Genomic DNA, 24,148 nt, shown 5'->3' with positions numbered 1-24,148 from the left:
GACAAGTTGTCTGCTATGGGGTTCTCAGCTCCCTTTCTATCAATAATATGCAAATGAAATTCTTGTAGCAAGAGAACCCATCTAATAAGTCTAGGTTTATCATCTTTCTTTTCCATAAGATATTTAATAGCAGCATGATCGGTGTGAATAGTTACTTTGGAATCAACAATATAAGATCTGAACTTATCACAAGCAAATACAACCGCTAAAAATTCCTTTTCATTAGTAGCATAGTTTCTTTGAGCATTGTCTAGAGTTTTACTAGCATAATGGATAACATTTAATTTCTTATCAACTCTTTGTCCTAGAACATCACCTACAACATAATCACTAGCATCACACATAATTTCAAAGGGTAGGTTCCAATAAGGTGGTTGAACAATAGGTACAGAAATTATTGCTTTCTTAAGTATTTCAAAGGCTTCTAAACAATCATCATCGAAAACAAATGGAACATCTTTTTGCAAAATATTAGTGAGAGGCCTAGAAATTTTAGAGAAGTCTTTAATAAATCTCCTATAGAAACCAGCATGAACAAGGAAACTTCTAATACCTTTGATATCTTTAGGACAAGGCATTTTTTCAATAGCATCAACTTTAGCTTTATCAACTTCAATACCTCTTTCGGAGATTTTATGCCCCAAGACAATACCTTCATTAACCATAAAGTGGCACTTCTCCCAATTCAAGACAAGATTAGTTTCTTCACATCTCTGCAAAACTCGATCAAGGTTGCTCAAGCAATCATCAAAAGAAGTTCTGTAAACGGAAAAATCATCCATGAAAACCTCAACAATCTTTTCACAAAAGTCAGAGAATATAGCAGTCGTACATCTTTGAAAGGTAGCGGGTGCATTGCATAAACCAAAAGGCATACATCTATAAGCAAAAGCACCAAAAGGGCAAGTAAAAGTAGTTTTTTCTTGATCCTCTTGTGACACGGGTATTTGACAAAAACCAGAATAACCATCTAGAAAGCAAAAGTGTGTATGTTTGGATAGTCTTTCTAACATTTGATCAATAAAAGTTAAGAGGGTAATGATCTTTTCTAGTAGCTTTGTTTAATTTTTTTAAATCAATTACCATTCAATAACCTGTAATAATTCTTTGCGGAGTCAATTCATTCTTATCACTGGGAACAACAGTAATACCTCCCTTCTTAGGGACACAATAAACAGGACTTACCCATCTACTATCAGCAATAGGATAAATTATACTTGGTTCCAGAAGCTTTAATATTTCATTTCTTACCACTTCCTTCATCTTAGGATTTAATTGTCGTTGATGATCAACAACTGGTTTAGCATCAGGTTCCATATTAATTTTATGCTGACATAGAGTGGGACTAATGCCCTTAAGATCATCCAGAGTATATCCAATAGCGTCATGGTGCTTCTTCAGAGTTTTCAATAATTTCTTTTCTTCATGCTCTGAAAGGTTAGCACTAATAATAACAGGATATATCTTCATCAAGATAAGCATATTTCAAAGTATCAGGCAATTGTTTAAGATCAAACACGGGATCGCCCTTGGGTGGTAGATGATCTCCAAGAGTTTCAAATGCAAATTGTGTTTCAAAACAAACATTTGTTTAAAGAATATCTCATCTAATTCCCTTCTTTCATTCATAAACATATCATTTTCATGGTCTAGTAAATATTGTTCTAAAGGATCAGTAGCAGGCACAACAATAGAAGCAAGACCAATAATCTCATCTTTACTAGGCAATTCCTTATCATGGGGTTGTCTACGAAATTTGGAGAAGTTAAACTCCTGAGACACATCCCCAAAACTTACAGTAACAGTTTCTTTCTCACAATCTATCTTAGCATTAACAGTGTTCACGAAAGGTCTACCAAATATAATGGGACACAAATCATCTTGTGGGGAACCAAGAGCAAGAAAATTGGTAGGGTATTTTATTTTACCACACAAAACTTCAACATCTCTAACAATCCCAATTGGTGATACAGTATCTCTATTAGCAAGCTTAATAGTAACATCAATATCTTCTATCTCAGCGGGTCCAATATCATTCATAATTTCTTGATATAAGGTAAAGGGAATTGCACTCACACTAGCACCCAAATCACATAAGCCATGATAACAATGATCTCCTATTTTAACAGAAACAACATGCATGCGAACAACAGGTCTATGTTTACCTTTATCATTGGGTTTAGCGATTCTAGCAGCTTCATCACAGAAATAAATAACATGCCCATCAATATTATCAACCAAGAGATCTTTAACCATAGCAATACTAGGTTCAACTTTAATTTGTTCATGGGGTGTTGGTGTTCTAGTATAACTCTTACGAACCACAGTTGAAGCTTTAGCACATTCCTTTATCCTAACAGGGAAAGGTGGGTTTTTCAATATAAGCAGCAGGAATAACAGGATCAACATATAAGTAATAATTTCTTCTTCAACTTTAATAGGTTCTACTAATTTCACTTCAATGGGAGGATGACATTTAAAACACTTCTCCTTAGGGAGATCAACATGAGTAGCAAATGATTCACAGAAAGAAGCTACTATCTCATAGTCAAGTCCATATTTAGTGCTAAATTCACGAAAAGCATCGGTATCCATAAAAGGTTTAACACAATCAAACTTAAGGTTTATACCTAACTCCTTACTTTCGTCAAGTTCCCAATCTTTAGAGTTGCATTCAATTCTTTCCAATAAATCCCATTTGAATTCAATAGTATTCTTCATAAAAGAACCAGTACAAGAAAGTATCGAGCATGGATTGATCATTACGAGAAAGCCGAGCATAAAAATTCTAAATAATAAAATTTCTCTTGAGAGCTCATTATTGGGGCATGAATATAACATTGACTTAAGCCTCCCCCAAGCTTGATCGATACTTTCTCCTTCACGAGGCCAAAAATTATAAATACAATTCCGATCACGATAAACCAGATGCATACGATAAAACTTCTGATGAAATTCCAATTTAAAATCGGTTGTAGTTCCAAGTCCCAATATCATCGCATAGCCTATACCATGTCAATGCCTTCTCCTTCAAAGATAAAGGGAAGAACTTCTTCTTGACTTCATCCTCGAGCAAACCTGCAAGCTTAAATAATCCAAAAACTTCATCCACATAGATTAGAAGCATATCAGGACGTAATGTTCCATCTCCTGCATAATAAAATGCAACTCTAAAGATATTTCATAATAAATATTTTCAGTAGGTTCAGTAGGATGAGGAGAAAATTCTTGATCTACTGATTGAGGTGAAGATACCCTGAACAAGCCCCTCAAAGGATTATTTTCCATGGTGACAAGTGACAGTAAATTTCAGCATGTAATATAAATGTTTCCTTACCAAATTCCACTTACCAATAGCACTTCACTCCCCGGCAACGGTGCCAAAAAAGAGTCTTGATGACCCACAAGTATAGGTGATCTATCGTAGTACTTTCAATAAGTAAGAGCGTCGAACCCAATGAGGAGCAAAAGGAAATGGAAGCGGTTTTCAGCAAGGTATTTTCTGCAAAGCACTGAAATTATCGGTAACAGATAGTTGTGTGATAAGATAATTCGTAACGGGTAACAAGTAACAAGTGTAACTAAGGTGCAGAAAGGTGGCCCAATCCTTTTTGTAGCAAAGTACAAGCCTGGACGGACTCTTATATAAAGCAAAGTGCTCCCGAGGACACATGGGAATTACTGTCAAGTTAGTTTTCATCATGCTCATATGATTCGCGTTCGTTACTTTGATTATTTGATATGTGGGTGGACCGGTGCTTGGGTGCTGTCCTTACTTGGACAAGCCTCCCACTTATGATTAACCCCTCTCGCAAGCATCTACAACTACGAAAAAGAATTAAGATAAATCTAACCATAGCATGAAACATGTGGATCCAAATCAGCCCCTTACGAAGCAACGCATAAACTAGGGTTTAAACTTCTGTCACTGTAGCAACCCATCATCTACTTATTACTTCCCAATGCCTTCCCCTAGGCCCAAATCACAGTGAAGTTTCATGTAGTCGATGTTCACATAACACCACTAGAGGAAAGACAACATACATCTCATCAAAATATCAAACGAATACAAAATTCACATGATTACTTATAACAAGACTTCTCCCATGTGCTCAGGAACAAATGTAACTACTCACAAAGCATATTCATGTTCATAATCAGAGGGGTGATAAATATCATTAAGGATCTGAACATATGATCTTCCACCGAATAAACCAACTAGCATCAACTACAAGGAGTAATCAACACTACTAGCAACCCACAGGTACCAATCTGAGGTTTTGAGACAAAGATCGGATACAAGAGATGAACTAGGGTTCGAGAGGAGATGGTGCTGGTGAAGATGTGATGGAGATTGACCCCCTCTCAATGAGAGGATCATTGGTGATGACGATGGCTTTGATTTCCCCCTCCGGGAGGGAAGTTTCCCCGGCAGAACAGCTCCGCTGAAGCCCTAGATTGCGTCTGCCCAGGTTTTGCCTCGAGACGGTGGCGCTTCATCCCGAAAGCTTCCTTCTGATTTTTTCCAGGTCAAAAGACATCATACAATACAAAAGAAGACACATCCGTGACATTTTGGGCCGAACGAAATTTTTTTCTATCGTGCTTATGACACTTCTATGACGATAATTGTGACAAAACCCGGTATCATCATAGATGTGGTGGGCTCCTACTTCTATGACAAAAAATCATGATAGAAAATGGGCTTTTTGTCTTGGGCGGGCCAGAGATGGAGCTGCATGACATTCTTTGGGCCGTCCATGACGGAAAAAACCATGGTAGAAGCGAGGGCGAGGAAAATATCACGGTGTTCCCGGTTACGGTGGGTGGTCGGGGCCGAGCGATGCACGGAGGTTTGCGCGTTTCTCTCGTACACGTACGTGTGTGTGTGAGGCGTTGCGCTCTAACTGAACCCAAGCGAGGCGTTGGGCTCTAACTGAAGCCGAGTGATTGCACTAGCTATGTTATTGAACCCCGATCGATCCCTTGCTGTTAACTGAACCCGAGTGATTCCCTTGCTATTGCTGCTAACTAAAGCCGATCGATGCTGCCTCTTGATGAACAGTGAGCGTTGTTGGGAGGTTGGAAGAACAGTTCTCGGTGGGGGGGTTGGATGAACATGACCCCGTGGTGTTGCCGCTGGATGAACATGACCCCGATCGATCGAGCCGGTTGGGGGTGGATGAACAGGACCCCGTGGAGGGCTGGATGAACAGGACGGCCCCGTGGAGGGCTGGTTGAATAGTAGCCGGTGGAAGGCGGGATGAACAGTAGCCCGTGGAGGGGTGGTTGAACAGGACCCCGTGGAGAGGGCTGGTTGAACAGTAGCCGGTGGAGGAGCAGTGGAGGCTGGATGAACAGGAGCCCGTGGATGAACAATCGCAGGTGGAGGCTAGAGGAGGTCGACGGTGGATGAACAATAGCCCGTGGAGGTAGTCGACGGTGGAGATGAACAGTCTCCCGTGGAGTCCCGTTTTGCGGTACGCCACACCCCTCCCGATGAACAGGACCGTTTCGACCGTAGCGCCCCAACACAAGTCTGTTTTCCTCCGTTTTGTGGTACGCCACACCCCTCTCGTTCAACAGGACCCTGTTTCGACCGTAGGAGGTCCAAGAGAAGTCCGTTTCCTTCGTTTTGCGGTACGCCAGACCCCTCCCGATGAACAGGATCCCGTTTCGACCGTAGCCAATTGAACACAAGGCCGTTTCCTCCTTTCTGCGATACGCCAGGCCTCGTTTCGATTGGTTGTTCCGTCCAAACTGGTTGGCTCCCAATGAACATGACGTATTCCGTTGCCTCCCGACGAACACGACGCATTCCGTTGCCTCTCGATGAACACAACGACGCAGTTTCTCCGTTTCGACCCAGCCATGTACATGAGCCCTGGCCATACGTATGCGCGAGTAGGCGTTCGAGACCCCGCCCGTATGTATGTACGTGGCCGTATTTACTTTCTTGCACCATGGTTGGCCGTACGTGTACACGATATTAACGGGACTGCATGACATGCCACGTGCGTGCCTATACTACGACACGTGCCCTTCCTTACACAACCATGGTTCATCGCTGCAGCCTGCAGACCGACCGATCGTATGTACCTACACGTTCGCGACCAGAATGACAACGCTACGTATGCTTCGACCAGCTCGGTCCCGACTGTTGGGCACTTCCTTGCGTGCGAAGATGTAGCTGGTGGGTCCCAGCAGTCAAGGGGCGAATCATTTTTTTGCCCGTAATATGGACGCACTTCCTTGCGTGCGAGGATGTAGCTAGTGGATCCCAGCACTCAGGGGGAAACGTTTTTTTTGCGAAATACGGTGGCCCGTCCGGTGGGTCCCTGCTGTCAGGTGGAGGAACCATTATTTTCCGCGTAATAAGGAGGCACTTCCTTGCTGCGATCGTGGACCCAGCTGTCAACCTCTCCATGTATAGAACTCTTCCGATGGAAGTCGTTCGTTGACCACATTGACCACGCCGCGTCGAAAGCACCAAGGCGGTGGACGACGGCGAGGCCTAGGAAGGGGACGACGCGGAGCTGGGGAAGACGTGGCAGTGGATGCCCACGCGAAGAGGAGTACGAGGGTTCACTAGTTCGGCTTCGGTGTGAGGTTGTCGTCGCCGCAGAATAACAGGGGGTGTGGGTGAGTGGAGGGATGGCCTGGCCAGCGGTGGGAGTAGTAGGGGGCGGTGAGGCCTCCGCGGCAGCACAGCCGGCCATGGGAGGCAGGAGCAGGTGGCACGACCGGTGGTGCTTTGGGCAGCTGGAGCAAGAAGCCAGAGGTTGAAGAAGCACTACGGCCGTTGGATGGACATCGTACGGTCATTGGAGCTAGAATCGTTCATATTGACTAAGTTGACAAAGCCCTCCCTCCCCGTCAACTTAGTAGGCCCACAAGTCAGCCTCCCACTATGCTGGGTCCCAGCTAGCAGGGGGAGTATTTTTGGTGTGCGTAATAAGGAGGCACTTCCTTGCATGCGAAGATATAGCTGGTGGGTCCGACCTGTCAGCAGGGGGAATGTTTTTTCGCGAAATACAGAGGCCATTCCGGTGGGTCCCAGATGTCAGGTGAGGAATCATTATTTTGTGCGTAATAAGGAAGCATTTCCTTGTGTGCGGCCGTGGACCCCGCTGTCAGCCTCTCCAAGTACAGTCCACTTCCGATGGATGTCGTTTGTTGACCACGTTGACCACGTCGCGCCGAGAGCACCAGGGCGGTGGACGACGGCGAGGCCTACGAAGGGAACGACATGGAGCCGGGGAAGATTCGGCAGTGGTTGCCCGCGCAGTGGGGAGTACAAGGGTTTACTGGTTCGGCTGCCGCCGCCGGAAAATAACAGAAGGTGTGGGTGACTAAAGGAATGGCCTGGCCAGCAATGGAGTAGGGTGGGGCGGTGCGGCCTGTGCGGCAGCACAGCCGGCCACGGGAGGCAGGAGCAGGTACTCCCACCGGCGCTGGTTTGGGCGGCTGGAGCAAGAAGATCAGATATTGAAGAAACAGCATGGCCGTTCGATTAACATCCAACGGTCACTGCTGCTAGAATTGTTTGTGGACTAAGTTGAAAAAGCCTTTCGTACACGTCAACCTAGTAGACCCACAAGTCAGCCTCCAAATATGTCCCAAACAGCATACAACCCAAAATTTCTAGCCAGGTTCAAATTAATTTAAAAACTAAACATACCTTAATTTAAATCCAATGAAATTTTACCCGCACAAAAATAATGAAATTTAAAATATCAAAATCCGAAAGAAAAAAGTATTTTGGAACTAATTGCCTGTTTGTTGTATTTTTTTCTTTTTACAACCCATTTATTATTACTTATAGCCCATTTCTTATTACTTATAGCCCATTTTATGGGCAAAATGCATCCCTCCTCATCTTGAAAGATTTCCGGCCCAGCAGGGCGTAGAAAAGCAAGTAGGCCTACGTTGGTTATTCTGCAAAAAACAAAATAGCTGGGCTAGCCATTTTCAGAAAGGAAAAAAACAAACTAGGCTGGTCATGTGCTAAACATATGAAATATAATCCTGGGCTAGACGGGCCACACCTCCCGCACTACCCAGTTGATACCCTTCTCCGTCCCGAAAAAACAAAATTACTGCGCGCTGCTGGGTCCCTACTGTCATCCTCACCATGTACAATCATCTCCTTATTCCTATCAGTTGTTAACCATGTTGACAACACCGGAGGGCGGCACCGCGGTGAGCGAACCAAGGCGGAGGACGATGGTGAGGCCTCGGAAGGGAACGGACAGGAGCCGGGGAAGATGCACAGAGTTTTAGGGTGCGATGTGGCCACGATGCGTGCGTGGCAGCACAGCCAGCCATGGGAGGCGGGAGCAGGCTGTAGCGACCCGACCTCAGACGGTCAAGTCTCTGTGCTTTAGTGTCATCCCTGGATCGGTATTGCTGACACACACAGTACTCGAGGATCTATAACAGAGTTCAATCACACACTTATTACATCGAGTGTCTCAAATAGAGTACTTATTACAATAATATGGCTGAAGGCCATCTAAATAAGATAACTGTGGAAGCATCAAAGATAAATGAGTCCATCCAACTCCACGGCAATACTGAGTGCATGACAACGACCTAGCGCACCTTACTCTTCATCTGAAAATTCTGCAACATGATACGTTGCAGCCGTGTAGGTCAGCACATGGAATATGCTGGCAAGATAACACCATAGAGCATTGAACAAATAACAGTTATCACTACATGCATATTTGGCTGGTCGAGGCTCTACGGTTATCATTTGCATAAAGCTATTTGTTTCCTGCAGCAAAGGAATATATTTTATTTAACTACAAAGTTTGTTCAAAATATTGAGAAGGTACCCCCAACTCAATCCCAAATTAACATTTATTACCCAAACAAATTAATTAAGTAAAGTGATGAGATCAACATAATAATTCAAGTACCAGATACTCAAGATGTCCATAACCGGGGACACGGCTAACCATGATTAGTTTGTACACTCTGTAGAGGTTTGCGCACTTTTCCCCACAAGACTCGATCTCCTCCGTTGAATTTCTCGCACTGCATGATGTTTGAGAAACGGATGACCGAGACACAGTCTTTTCGAAGAGGTCCCCTTAACCGATAGATAGGCCGGTACACCTACAATCCCCTACATCTGCTAGGCCATCATGGAAAGGATTCCCACAACTTACTCAACTATGCCAGAGCCCATAATGGCTTGTGGCTGCACACGGAAGTTTCTAGCATGAATAATCTTATGATCCCTTTGAGCCTGGGTGGCATTCCATAGGAGGATCACACGGGTACCCCGGGATCTCCTTGGATAACACTGGATTCCCCGGGTGCCCACAACCAATCCACCCAAATGTGTATTAAAGTAGCCACCTTAAGTTTCCCTTAGTTATAAATAACTCTCACATCTTTCATGAATCTCACAAACCCAATCCACGTCTACGAGCATAGCAAAGTAATGCAATCATAACGCAATAACTCCCAGGGTTTGAATATAAGACAACAGGTTCCTACCTGATCAACTACTTCCCAAATACCCACATGTTATCGAAGTCCTACTCATGCAATGTTTGAGGGTTGAAACTAATGCATAAAAACAAGGTAATAAAGGGATATGACCAAAGTGTTACTTGCCTTGCTGACGATCGGAAAATCCTAGTGATTCGTAGTAGCAAGCCTCGCACTCCGGAAACTCTATCGTGAACAAACAATAGCATACATAAGCACTCAAGCATAAGATTCAAAGGTAAAACCAAAAGAAAAGATCTAAACAGAAAACTCAAGTGAAGAGCTTCGATTTGCAAAAAGAATCAGTCGAATTGGAGTTAAAAACACAAACTATGATCAAAGAAGTTCGAATTCAAATCTGCTTGAAACCAAATTTTAAATTTCCAAAATCATGTTCAAGTTGATTATCTGGATAGAGGGGAACAAGACGAAGATTTTGGCGTTGGTTTCACTAGATTTGGATAAACGAGCAAAAAGCAGTGAAGGTTTGAAGATCAGGGACTAATTTGTAAGAAAACTATTCGCGGTTAGGTCCCTGGCCAAAAATTAAACTAAAGGGAAAAATCTATCGGACGAACGTCCGCTAACAGAAACTAACGGACGAATTTGTTCGTTAACCGAACGAATTGGGTGAACGTTCACTAATTAACGGAACCTAAAAATAAAACCGATCTAAACGAAACAAACCGAACTTTTATAAAAAAGCGGTCGGGTTTTCATCGATTTTTACCGGTTCGGTGAAGGAAACCAGCGGCGGCGTTCTCCGGCGGCAGCGGCACGGCTTGGCATGGCAGCGGGCGGCGGGGCGCAGTAGCGGAGGGAGGCGGCGGGTTGCAGCGCGGGTGGTGCGGCAGCGGGCGGCGCGAGGCAGCGGCACGCAAGCGGCAGCGGCAGCTGCGGGTGACGGGGTGGCTGCGGGCGGGGTGGTGGCTCGGGTGGCGGAGGAGGTCGGGCCTCGGCCCTATTTAAAGGGGCCCGGTGGTTGCTTGGGGGAGGGGCTAGGCGCCGGAGGAGGAGGAGTCCGCCCGGGACTCGGCGGTGGGGGCGTCGGGCGCGAGCCGGACTCGGGGATGAGGCGGCGGCGAGATGGGCCAAAGCATGGCACTAGCTGGGCCACAACCTGGCGCTAGCGGGGCCGGCCCAGTTAGGATTTTTTTTAAATAATTTTGCCGAAAAAGAAAAATACAAAAATAAATAAAAATCCTAAAATCCCAAAAATAATTTTCACGGTCCTCTCCTAATATTTAGGACAACGTGAACATTTTTCTGGGCTAAAATGCATTTCCCCCTAATTTAATCAAATAAAATCTCAATAAAAATTCAAATAAAATACATATTTTTATTTAAAACTAAATTTCCATTATTTCCTCTGTTTTGAAGAAGTCATATTATCTTCTCTCATTATTTTATTTATTTTGAAATAATTGGAAAAATAATTTCAAATAAAAATCACCTTGATCCAACTTACCAATTTTGATAATTTCAAAATTGGAATTTGATGAAAACCTCCAACTCTCTCACATGGCCTTGAGTTGCTTAAGGTCTCTAGGATCAAAATTTCCAAATAAACTAAATTAAAAATGCAAAGAGCATGGATGCACATGATGACCTAATGATTAACATCCAAATTGAAAATTGGGATGATACAAACCTATCCCCCTTAAGATGAATCTCGCCCTCGAGATTCGGGTTGGCTAGCAAATAGGTGTGGGTGGTCTTTCCGTAGATCTTCTTATCGCTCCCAGGTGGCTTCTTCCTCGGTATGGTGGCTCCACTGAACTTTGCAAAACTTGATGACCTTACTGCGTGTAACTTGGTTGGCAAACTCGAGAATCTTGGTAGGTTTCTCCTCGTAGGTTAAGTCACTCTCCAACTGAATTGCTTCCAAGGGCACTGTATCTCTCAGAGGAATATCGGCCATCTTTGCATGGCACTTCTTCAACTAGGAAACGTGAAACACATCATAAACTCCTGACAATCCTTCGGGTAACTCCAACTTGTAGGCCACTTCTCCCATACGTTCCAAAACTCGGTATGGTCCTACAAATCTTGGGGCTAACTTTCCTTTGACTCCAAATTGTTTCACTCCTCGAAGTGGTGACACACGGAGATATCCTCTGTCTCCTACTTCATAGGCTACTGATACGTCTCGAACGTATCTATAATTTTTTTATTGTCCATGCTTTTATATATTCTGTTTTGGATGTTTAATGGGCTTATTTATACACTTTTATATTATTTTTGGGACTAACCTATTAACCGGAGGCCCAGCCCAAATTGCTGTTTTTTTGCCTATTTCAGTGTTTCACAAAAAAAGAATATCAAACGGAGTCCAAACGGAATGAAACCTTCGGGAACGTGATTTTCGGAACAAACGTGATCCAGAGGACTTGGAGTGGACGTCAAGCAACAGACGAGGAGGCCACGATGTAGGGGGCGCGCCTACCCCCCAGGCACGCCCTCCACCCTCGTGGGCCCCTCGTGGCTCCACCGACCTACTTCTTCCTCCTATATATACCTACGTACCCCCAAACCATCAGAAGCGCCAACGAAACCTAATTCCACCGCCGCACCCTTCTATACCCGTGAGATCCCATCTTGGGGCCTTTTCCGGCGTCCTGCCGGAGGGGGCATTGATCACGGAGGGCTTCTACATCAACACCATAGCCTCTCCGATGATGTGTGAGTAGTTTACCTCAGACCTTCGGGTCCATAGTTATTAGCTAGATGGCTTCTTCTCTCTCTTTGGATCTCAATACAAAGTTCTCCTTGATTCTCTTGGAGATCTATTCGATGTAATCTTCTTTTGCGGTGTGTTTGTCAAGATCCGATGAATTGTGGGTTTATGATCAAGATTATCTATGAACAATATTTGAATCTTCTTTGAATTCTTTTATGTATGATTGGTTATTTTTGCAAGTCTCTTCGAATTATTAGTTTGGTTTGGCCTACTAGATTGATCTTTCTTGCCATGGGAGAAGTGTTTAGCTTTGGGTTCAATCTTGTGGTGCTCGATCCCAGTGACAGTAGGGGAAACGACACGTATTGTTGTCGGCGTTCTGGGAACGGGGGTCCCCAGACTTGCCTGCCTGCGGCCCATAGCGTGGCTGCGTTAGCAGGCCTGTATGGCCTATCTTCATCAACAGGGCTTTCAAGACCCTCGCGTGGGGCCAAGCCTCACGAGGCGGACGACCCAAGACCTCCTCAGGAGCGGCCTCGCTAGGCAGGCTCGCGAGGGGCGGAGAGATCAAGGTGAGGCAAACCTCGCGAGGTCCTCGTGATGTGAGCCATGACGATCAAGACCAGGCGGGCGCTAGCGTGCGCAGCGTCCTCGTTTCCTCTTTGGTGCTAAAGGAGGCAAGCGCAGGCGCGGAGTACCTAGGCATCAAGCAAAGGTTTCCATATCGGTGCAACGAGACCAAGACCGGCGGGACAGCAAGTCGGAGGTCACCATGGAGCCCAAGGCGGCGTCACCACCAGAGCCTTTTGCAGGCGAAGACTACTTTTGTCAGGATAAGCTGTACTAGCTGTCCCCTTTCAAATTGGCCGTTGTTGGCTCCCTTCCCGCTCAATGTTTGGGGAGAGGACCAGGGCCTCTATAATTAGGACTAGCCACCACAGTAGGAGGCACGGGATCTGATCTTGAGCCAATCCTTAGCCACACACCGAACACAAGAACACCTCAACCTCAGGAGGCTGTTCTTCCCCTTGTACTGTTCGTCAGCCCAAGTGGCAATCCACCACCACCATACTGCAGTAGGGTATTACACCACAACGGTGGCCCGAACCAGTATAAATCTTGTGTCCTTGTGTTGCGAGTTCGTCCGCGAGATCTTAGCGAGCCTAGGGCGTTGATCGGTAGGAGGGAGAGAACTTCGCGCGCACCTCAGAGTTTGAACCTTAAGGGTTTTGCCGGAACCCGTGATCCGACATTTGGCGCGCCAGGTAGGGGTGCGCAGGAGCCTCTTCCCCGCAAATCGACCCGCCGACGCTCCGCGGTCCCGATGTCCGGCGACCCGAGGGCCGACTCCGACCAATGGGCAGCCTGGCCCGCCCGGGCGGCGCCACCTGCCCATGAAGACCTCAACCCCGCGCTCCAGGCGGCACGAGCGCCACCTAACGCTGCTGGGCGCGGGAGGCGCGGCCAGGCGCCATCCGCCCTCACTCCACGACAAGCGCGAGCCGCTGCAAGGGCTGCAAGCCACGCCACAGGAACGGCGCCACACACCCGGCGGGAGCAGGCGAACATGCGGGCCGCGCTCACAGTGGCACAAGAGTTGCTACGGTGCCGACTGATGGAGAGCGGCCGGGATGCACTGCTGGAGCGTGTCGCTGAGCTATTGGATGCGGCGGCGTCAGGGGCGCCGTCTTTCTGCTATCTGCTCCCTTCTCGGGCCGCTACTGGATCTCATGGCAGGCCTCGCCGCAACCACGCGCCCTCAGGTGTGCCTGGGGGCTTCGTCAACACCAGCACGGCCGGCGGCGCCGGGGCCCCCCTGTCCCCACGCCGCCTCCGATGAGCATGGGCGCGAGCGTTGCCTCCCATGGTCCCAACGAGACGTCGCGCTATCATCCTCTGGACGCTGTGCTGGGCCGGGCAACGTGGAGTGTGGGGCACTACGGCGAGGTGTTCGGGGTAACATCCCCGGAAGCCTATGTGCCCCGCATTATGGACCAAGAGTACACGCTGAAAGACGACCCTGGCTCGAGCCTCGGAGCATGCTGGGAAGAAGAGGCGCTAGAAGTTGAGGCCTTCTAGGAGTCGACAGGGAACCACAACGACCGCGCTTGCAATGACAACTACAGGGTACCGTTAATCTCTCAGGAGCAGGCTTACGCTAACCATGGGCTGCAAGTGAATCAGGTCACAATGTCGGCCGACGACCCCGGCGCAGCAGCCGCCCTTCCGCCAGGGGAAACACGCTGGGGGCTGCATGTAGGGAGCCAGGAGCAAGGACCCTCCCCACGTCGCGTGAAGCCAGGCGTCACCCGGAGGTAGGCCCTCTGCCGGGGAGCCGCCGGCGAGCCTTCCCCCGGCAGAGGACCCGTGGTCGCCGAGGGCGCCGCTGGCATCCCCTTTCCCCTTTGTGTCGTCTAGGTTGCCAGTCAGCTCAAAGGTGGTCGAGGGTGGCACAAGGCGGGGGCCTCGCCTGACGATATGAAGCAAGGTCGGTACCTGTGAAGAAGGCCCAGTGCCTGTGAAGATCGCCGCCCGTGACACTCTCACATAATAATGAGTGGGGCTGTACACGCCCCGGAGTCTCCAGAGAGCCGCCCTAGGGCCTCGGGGGCTCCCGCCCACGCCTAGTGGCAGCACTTAGCTCCGCGCTGGTGAGAAGACTTGAAGACTAGACTAGGCGCCGGACGCGGCCATTTGCTTTGGATCTCTTTTCTGTAACCCTTGCCTTCTGGATTTGGAGTTAAGTTGAAGTTGAGTTTTTATTGATGCACGCGGGGGGTGCCTTTTCTCATTCAAGCGATTTCTTGCCATCTGGTTCTTGCCTTGTTCTGAACCTCGCGTTCGCTGCCTCCCCCTCGCGGGCCCTTCGCGAGCGGGGCTGGGCGCCACACACGCACCTCGCGTGCCGGTTGGCGCTAGATCCTCGTGAGGCCCTCTCGGGCGGATCAGCAGACCCTTCAGGAGCTCCACGGCGACTCTCGACCTTGCAATCTGATTCAGGGCCCGCCCTAGCTAAGGTAGGCCGCAGCAGCAAAACTTGCTGCCAGACTCATGGATCCACGAAGGCACACACTCGACTTGTCATAGAAGAGTAAAAATTGCGATTTGTTTACATGAGGGGCACCCCCTCTCAAAATGCTCTCACCATCTTTAGGGGCCACGCCCAAGTTTGTGCATACAGGGTAAAGCGGTAGGGGAACTAAGGATCAGCCAAATATGTCGCTCGCCGCGTCCTCCACGTCGTCTTTAGACGCACCGCTGGCATCGCTGTCACCATCGTTGGCATCGCCTCCACCTACACCAACGCCGGCATCACCATCGTCAACCACGTCGCCCTCGTCTGCAGTGACCACCACCGCATCGTCTTCAGAAGCGAAGGCTCTGACCAGCGCATCCACGTTGTCCTCCACCCACCGCGCCAGGTCGCCACGGATGGCCTACGGAACGGGGGTAATGGTGGCGTCGAAGTCGAAGTCGGGGAAGGTGTTCTGAAGATGGCTGAAGACGCGTGAGAATGCGCGCCCGAGCAGGCCTCGGCTCCTCTCTTCCACGAGCTGGCGAGCTCTATCAGACCGGGCTTCCAGGCGCGTCACCACGTCGGCAAAGAAGCGCAAGTGAATGGCATAGTCGTTCGAGTGTGGGTGCGGAGCATTCTCATCGCAGACGTGGCCCAGCACCTCGTTGGCCCTGATCCTGAGGTCCTGGAGCATGGGGGCGTGCTCACACTCCAGCGTCTGCCGCTGAAGCACTTCCTCCCTACTCTGCCGCGCAACGGACTCGGCGTCATCAACCCACCTCTGAGGAGAGAGCAGCTCGGCGTGGGCAGAAGCCAACTCCGCCTGCGCTGTGACCAGGGCGGCTGTCGTAGCCTCCTCACGCCTCTGCACTTCGGCCAGCTTGGGCCTGAGGGCAGCGGCCCTACCCGCATCCTCCGTCCCCGCAAGCTTCAACCTCAAGTCATACCTACCCTCAAGATCCGTGCGAGCCTTGGCCACCAGGCGATCAACCTCCTCCTGAGCCTTGGCCTCGCGTGCGCCAATGGCATCTTCTACTTGGGTAACTTGACGCTCCCTCGTCTCCAGCTGCTCAAGCTCGACGCTATGCTCCATGGCCTCCAGAGCCAGCGCCTCCTCGTGCCTCCGGATCACTTCTTCCTCGGTGGGCGTCCCCCTCAGCGACGCAAGGGCGGCTTTGCGCGCCTCCACCTGCTGCTCCAGGGATGCAGTCCAGGCCTCGAGCTCCCACGCGTGCTTCTCCGCAGCCTCACGACGGCGGTCAATCTCGCAAGCCTCCTCCAGAGCTCGGGAGCAGGCTTCACGAGAAACCTTGAGGGATGCCTCGGCCTTCGCGTTATCAAGATCACGCTGGTAGCGGCCAAGGTTGATGGCCACCTTCAGCTTACGCCATTCCTCCACTAGCCGAAGACCCTCAGCCTTGAGGCGTGCGTCGACGCCCGTAAGTTCACCGCCGAGTCGGCTCATAGCGCTCATCGCCTCTTGAAAGAGCTCGTGGCGAACGATGCTCCGCTCGCGCTCGAGCTCAAGCACGCGGCCCGCCTTGTCCTCCGCCTCGGGGGCTGTAGGCGGGGCGTGAAGCGGGGCGCCCCCTCTCAGCAGGGGGCTGGGGGCTGGTGCCACCCCAGGCACCAGCCCGGCCTCACGAGGGGCCCCGGCCAGTCGGGGCCCGCTACTTGAAGAGGAACCGAAGACCGAAGCCAACCAGCTATTGTCCATGACCATAGGAGGGGTCCGGGGCACGCCCACCAAGCTCCAAGCCAGGCCGTGGAGGAAGGACGACGGGGCAGCAGACTCGAAGTGCCATGAAGGCAAGCGCACCTCCTCGGCCGGCCCTGCTCCAGGCGCAACATGCAGGCTCAGGGCGCTCAAGGCCAGCGGGGGAGTCGAGGAAGGCGGAGGTTGCTTCTTGGGGGACACAGCGGCCCTGACGGAATAAGTCCTGAAGAGCCAATGTCAGGGAGGAAAGCAGCAATCAAGAAATCACAAGGTGCAGTACTTACTCGTCGACGGCAATGTACTTTCGTCGCTTCAACGGCCCGAAGATACCGCTGCTGTTCGGAGATCCTTTCCTCTTGCGGAGCTCCTCGGAGTCCACGCAAAGCCGACCGAAGCGCTAGACGTGGCGGCTGGCACGGGGTGCAGCCGGAGAAGTGCTCGAGGGAACAACTTCAGGGGTGCCGGGCTGCGGAGGGCAGTCGGGCGCCGTCTCACTGCGACCTCCCGAGGCCTCTGGAGCTTTGGCCTCGGGAGCCGCGTGCTGCATCGTCTCAGCAACCGACATCCCAGAGGAAGGATCATGGGTTCCTGAGGACGACGCCCCAAGAGCCCCAGGCGGCATCTGCACCTCAGCACTCGTGTCGCCAGCCTCCGACGGTGCTCGCCCCCCTGCATCCATGTTCGGGACGAGCTCGCCGCCAGCGACGAAGAAGGGAACAACGTTCATGGGGTTCTCGCGGGACCCCACCAGGCCGTCCGGGCGCAGCCCCCACTCATCAAAGGGGCATGCTCTTTACAAAATCAGCCTTGTTCGTGTAGCGGTACAGCAGACAGCTCTTCCCAGGCATGTCGTCCGGCGAAGGGACACCTGCCAGGACCTCGAGCACTGTTTGCCGCGTCTTGAGAGGGAGCCCGGACTCCTGAAACCTCATATGGTCCTCACTGCTGAGCAAGGTCCACATCGGGCGAGAATGGCGCTGAAGCGGAGCGACTCGGCGTCTAACGAACTCCTTCACCACCATAGGCGCAGTCACGCCGCAGTCCTTCAGCCTCCTCAGCCTGAGCTAGACGGGGACAAGACAGGGGCTCGCGAGCCTCTCGTGGCCCCAACCGGAGTTGCGAACGGCAGGAGTTGACGAAGAATGGAGCAGAGGGCTGAGCACCCCAGCGTCGACGAATACCCACCGTGTCCGAAACTCACTCGTGGATGGAGGAAGCTCGAAGTTGATCCCCGCACCCGCCGTTGCGGCCACAGCGTGGAAGCTCACGCACCCCGAGCTTTGCCGAGGATCCATCGGATGCAATGAGAAGAAATGACGGAGAAGGGCCACCGAAGGAGCGACGCCCACCATAGCCTCGCACACAAAGGCGAAGACGACAAGGAGAGTCACGGATTGGGGGTCGAAATGCAGCATGTGAATCTGGTAATGCTCAAGCACCGCGTTGAAGAAGGCGGAGAAAGGGGGAATCAGGCCAGCCCAAAGGGCATTGATGAAGACGCAGGCCAAGCCGCCGTCTCCCCCCACTCATTGAAACTGGTGGCGAGCATGGGACACACCTTGTCCATGGCCTCATCGTTGAGCACCAAGGATGGGCCGACTGCAGGCTCGACGGCTGGAGGCGCACTTGGCGAAGACAGAGGCTTCTTCCCCTTGTCTTCTTGTTTCGGCGCCATGGCGATGAAGTGGGCAAAGCACAGGTCAGACTGGCGAGGAGCAGCAGAGTCTCGAGGAAGCAGAGAGATTGGGGAAGTAGGGCATGGGCGATGGAAGAATAACTGTGTAAGAAGCGGGGGCCACATAGCCAGGCGGACTCCAAGGCAGCGTGGGGAAGCGGAGACGCCCACGTCCAATCAACCGCCAAGCGTCGACCGAGGCCGCGGGCTTTTGGGGCCCGCGGCGCTCCGTACTTGACCTTTGGCTTTGCCTCGAAGCCAAGCCTGAGCGCGCCTTGGGCCCGGGGGCTACTGTCGGTGTTCTGGGAACGGGGGTCCCCAGACTTGCCTACCTGCGGCCCACTGGTGTGACTGAATGGTTCTAATCGGTTGCACCGAGATTGAAAACCCTAGATCAACTTAGTGATCTCGGTAGGACCAAAAAGGATGAATCGATCAGACCGAGATGCACAAAGAGGTTTTGGAGGTTTAAGTCTATGACGAATCGGGAACTCCGAGTGCTCCGCACACAGAGTGGTTCGAATCTGACTTGATCAAACTTTGTGATGTAGCATGAATAGAGTTTGAGACGAGGAAAGCATAGATAGCTAGAGGCAGTTCTTAGGCATTCTTGTCCATCCATTTGGCAAAAGAGAAAAAGCCAAACAATCAAAGCAACAAATGGATGTCCTCGAATGAGTAAAATATGCAACCAACATGCTCACACAATAAAATGGCAAATGAAATATGTGACAAAGCATGCACGAAAACTGTAGCATCTATCATGCAATTTGGCGATGACTAGGTCATCTATATATGACTATATTGACTTAGGAGTCAAATGAGAACATTTGATCATAGGTCATACTCATTGTTTAAGCACAAGTGGGGTGACCACTTTTACATAAAGCATTGTTGTGTTCACACCATTAGAGTTGCTTTAGCTCAATTGATTAGAGTAAAGCTCCCACTAGATGTGATATCCCCCATAAGAGTGATGAACTAACCTTGGGTTTTGTCGATAATGACTTCATGTAGGTGTTCAAGATGTAGATGCTCAATGTTGATGTAGATCATTCGGAGCAATCCTTTGGAGTGAGTTGCACTTTCAATACCTACACGGGTTAGTACCACAAGGAACAAACAAGGACATCCATAGACATAGAGTGATGCATACACAAGATGATGTCCATGAAAGCATTAGGTTACCTTGTCCCTTGTCTTACCAACAAGAGGGTTTGTGACTCCTTGAACTAGTGCAAGATATGGAAGTTGTTTGCACTTGTCCTCGCCAAAATGATAAGAGTGAAGTATGTTGGCGGAGTCACCCTCAAGAACTTTCTAGTTCTTCTTCTTCGGGATCCACACCATCTTGATGGGAATCCTTGGATTTGTAGTCGTACTTGATGAAGTAGAACTAGATGTAGTCTTGGGAACCCACTTGACCCAGGCCTTAGGTGCTTCTTCAAATGCATCAATTTCCTCTTGAAGCTTGTCCTTGCCTTTTTGCTTGTGGTCTTGTGGTGGAAGATCATCTTGAGCTTGTGTCCCTTTGAAAGAAGTAGGATCATACTTCTCTTGTTGAGGAACAAACTTCATCTTGGGGTATTGATCTTCTTCCCACTCAACTCCATTGGCATTGAACTTTCGTTCAAAACGAACACCTTGATTCTTCCGGTGTCTTCCTATCTTGCGTACAATTTCCTCAAATTGCTTACTTCTGGCAAGGCTCTTGTAAACACCTTTCTCTATAATTCCCTTCAATAAGCCATTTTCTTGCTCAAGTGTAACTTGGCTAAGAGAATCATTAGTGGAATCAAGAGAACTACTACAAGCAACAACATTGGATTTAGCATGATTGTTGTTACTACTAGATGAAGAATCTTTCTTATTCTTGTTGCTAGATTTAACTTGTGGCATGTAAGTAGACAAGAGTAAACGCTTGGCAATGTAAGAAGAACTTTTCTTGCGAAGATCATCATTGATTGCCTTTAAAAACTCATGCTCTTGCTCGAGGTTGAGCTTTTTAAAGCGTAGCTTATCATGAGTCCTTAAAAGTTCTCGATGATCTTCCAAGGTAGTTTCATGAGCTAACTTCAGAGTGTTTAGTTCTTTAGTTAGACGCTCAATCTCCTTCTTATCATCGTCATTCGTTTTATCTTGATTAGCATGATTAATTGACGTTTCGTCATAGTTTTCATCACTAGAGTTGTCAACAAGTAAATCATCATCACCTAGCAAATCATCTTCATCCCTATTGAAATCAACACACTCGGGAAGTGTTACCTTTGGACCTTTGGCCATGAAGCATCTTCCAATTCCTTCATTTGGTGAGTCAAATATGTCGTAGGAGTTGGTTGACACAAGTGCTAGACCGGCAACACCTTCATCTTGAGTATATTCGGAGTCGGAGTGATAACTTCTTTCAGAGTGATTGTCGGAGTCGGAGCCGGATACCCATTCACCAACATGAGCTTGATGTCTTCTTTTCGTGTAGCTCCTTGATGACTTTTCCTTCCTTTCCGAGTCCTTGTTTCTCCGAGAGGGTTTTCGTTCATAACGATCATCTCTACTCCTCCTTTCTCTTGGTGGTGATTCCTCTCTTCTACTTCTTCTTTTGGGAGAATCTTCTCTTCTTTTGTAGGGGGCCGTACATTCATTGGAGTAGTGTCCGGGTCTTGCACAATTGTAACAATTACGCTCACGACTAGAAGATCTTTTGTCATTGTAGGACCTTGACTTGGAACTTCTTTCTTTGCTTCTACTCTTGTAGAACTTGTTGAAGTTCTTCACCATTAGGCTCAACTCTTCATTGAAGGTTTGTTTCTCACTTGATGATGTGGGAGCATCACACGAGGCTTTGTAAGCACCACTTGACTTGTTGTGAAGCTCTTGCTTATCCTTGAGTGACATCTCATGAGCAACAATTCTTCCAATGACTTCCGTTGGCTTGAAATCTTTGTAATTGGGCATCATTTGGATCAATGTGCACACGGTATCATATTTTCCATCCAAGGCTCTTAGGATCTTCTTGATGATGAATTTGTCGGTCATCTCTTCACTTCCTAAGCCGGCAATCTCATTTGTGATGAGAGCAAGCCTAGAGTACATTTCAGCGACACCTTCACCATCCTTCATTTTGAACTTGTCAAGTTGACTTTGAAGCACGTCCAATTTGGATTCCTTGACGAAGTCGGTACCTTCGTGCATATCAATCAAAGTGTCCCAAATTTCCTTTGCATTCTCAAGACGGCTGATTTTGTTGAATTCTTCGGGGCACAATCTGTTGAAGAGAATATCACAAGCTTGAGCATTGTATTGTAGCATCTTCAATTCTTCCGCGGTAGCTTCACGGTTTGGTTCCCTCCCATCAAATAATTCACCTTGCAAGCCAATACACACAATAGCCCAAACGGCGGGATTATGTCCAAGAATATGCATTTTCGTCTTATGCTTCCAACTAGCAAAATTTGTACCATCAAAGTAAGGACCTCTACGGTGAGATCGGGTTAGGGCATAAGGTAATCTCGGTGAGACCGATTACACAAACTCGGTGAGATCGATTTTGGTAATAGACTAACAGAGAGTTGGTCAGGCAAACTCGGTGAGACCGATTCGCTCATCTCGGTTGGACCGAAACGTTACGAAAAGGAAACAGAGTGTTTGCATTGCAATCTTGGTGGGACCGATCGCTCATCTCGGTTTGACCGAAACATTACGAAGGGAAACAGAGAGATTACAATCCCATCTCGGTGAGACCGAGATCCCTATCGGTGAGACCGAAAAGACTAGGGTTTCTGGCAGTGGCTATGTCAACTGAACTCGGTGGCTCCGGATATGAAATTTCCGTGGGGCCGAGTTGGACTTTTTGGTTTGGGACATATGTGGATATGAGAAAGTAGTGGAGGATTTTGGAGCATATCACTAAGCATTTTGAGCAAGAACCTCATTAAGCAACACCTCATCCCTTCTTAATAGTATTGGCTTTTCCTATAGACTCAATGTCATCTTGGATCACTAAAATAGAAAATGGAGAGTCTTGTGCTTTGAGCTTGATCCAATATTTTGTCCTTAACATTTTGAAGGGTCCACTTTCAAATCCATGACATGCCAATCATTGAGCTTTCCTGAAATATTCATGTTGGAATAGCATTAGCTCAATGAGCTATATGTTGTTAGGAATTACCAAAACCACCCAGGGATAGTTGCACTTTCAATGTCCCTCGTTTTGGTAATTGATGACAACATATAGATCAATGCTTCGACAAATGATAAATAAGATTGAAAAACATCGTCGCTTTGAGAAGTATGTGATAAGCAAGAGCTCCCCCTAAATTTGTGCATTATTTGAAATTTTCTTTTGAATGCAAATGCACAATCGATTAGGATCATGGGTTACTCTTCCATGTCACATACATCTTGGTGGAGCGCTCAAAATGATAGAAATTAAAACACATGCACTCATCACCAAGCAAAGTGAATGATCATAAGAGGATATAAAGATAATATCATACAACAAGCATTAAGGGTAGCATATGATCAAACACATGATCAAACAAGTATCTCACATGGATACAAAGTAGTATCTCACACAAGCACACAATAAAGTTTCAACCAAATAGCAAGAGAGATAAAAAGGCAACACTCTCTCTCGAAGCCTATGATCTATACAATTTTCTCCCCCTTTGGCAACAAGTTACCAAAAAGTTCAAAAATGCATAGTGCTAACGACTCTCAGGCTTGAACCTCGGGAGGTGGCGTTGAGAGGACTCCATGGACGAAGGCTTCAGATGAAGTAGCTGGAGCTAGTGGAGTGGCTGCTGGAGGTGGAACTGGAGCTGTTGCTGCTGGTGCTGATGCTGTAGCTCCAGTGTCTGTCACTGGCACTGCAGCAGATCTCTGTCCTCTGGGCACTCTGGCAAAAGCATCTGTGCTAGACTTGCCCTTCTTCTCCTCAGCTTCCTCCTGGAGCTGCTCAACTGCAGTTTGGATCTCTGTCACCTTGACATCAAGGTCATAGAATTTTGTCTCAATAATCCTCTCCAGACTCTCCTGGTTCTTGGTCAGGGTGGCCAAGCCCTTCTCAATCCTCAGGGTGGATTGGATCAGATATCCAAGCTGGTCTTGCTTGCTCTTCAAGAATACCTGAGATACCTCCTCTACTGTTGGCATCTTTGCATCCTTCTCTGCCTTAGCCTTCTCTCTCTTCTCATGTGCTTGAGGTTGATGGTTCATTCTCATTCATCACCACTGTGTTATCTTCAAATTCAGGGTAGATGGGCAGGTGCTCCTTATCCAAAATGTATTTGCCTTTGCCCATCTTTGAGTTGATGAGCTCCCGAATTTGTGGGGCATACCCACAACTTCTCTTTTGGTCAGCAGCAGTCCTCTTGATTGTCTCAACAATCAGGCTCATGACCTTGAACTTCTGTGGGACATCAAATATATGCAGTAAGTTGATGGCATGTCCTCTGATCATCTTGTGATCACCTGACTTGGGTAGCAGTGTATGCCTTAAGATCTAGTTGATTGTTGGCAGAACAGACAACAAGTAGTGAACAGATCCAAACTTATGTG

Source organism: Aegilops tauschii, chromosome 5 (assembly GCF_002575655.3).
Source record: "Aegilops tauschii subsp. strangulata cultivar AL8/78 chromosome 5, Aet v6.0, whole genome shotgun sequence".
In the NCBI taxonomy this organism is placed as follows: Eukaryota; Viridiplantae; Streptophyta; class Magnoliopsida; order Poales; family Poaceae; genus Aegilops; species Aegilops tauschii.
This window is presented reverse-complemented; position numbering follows the sequence as displayed.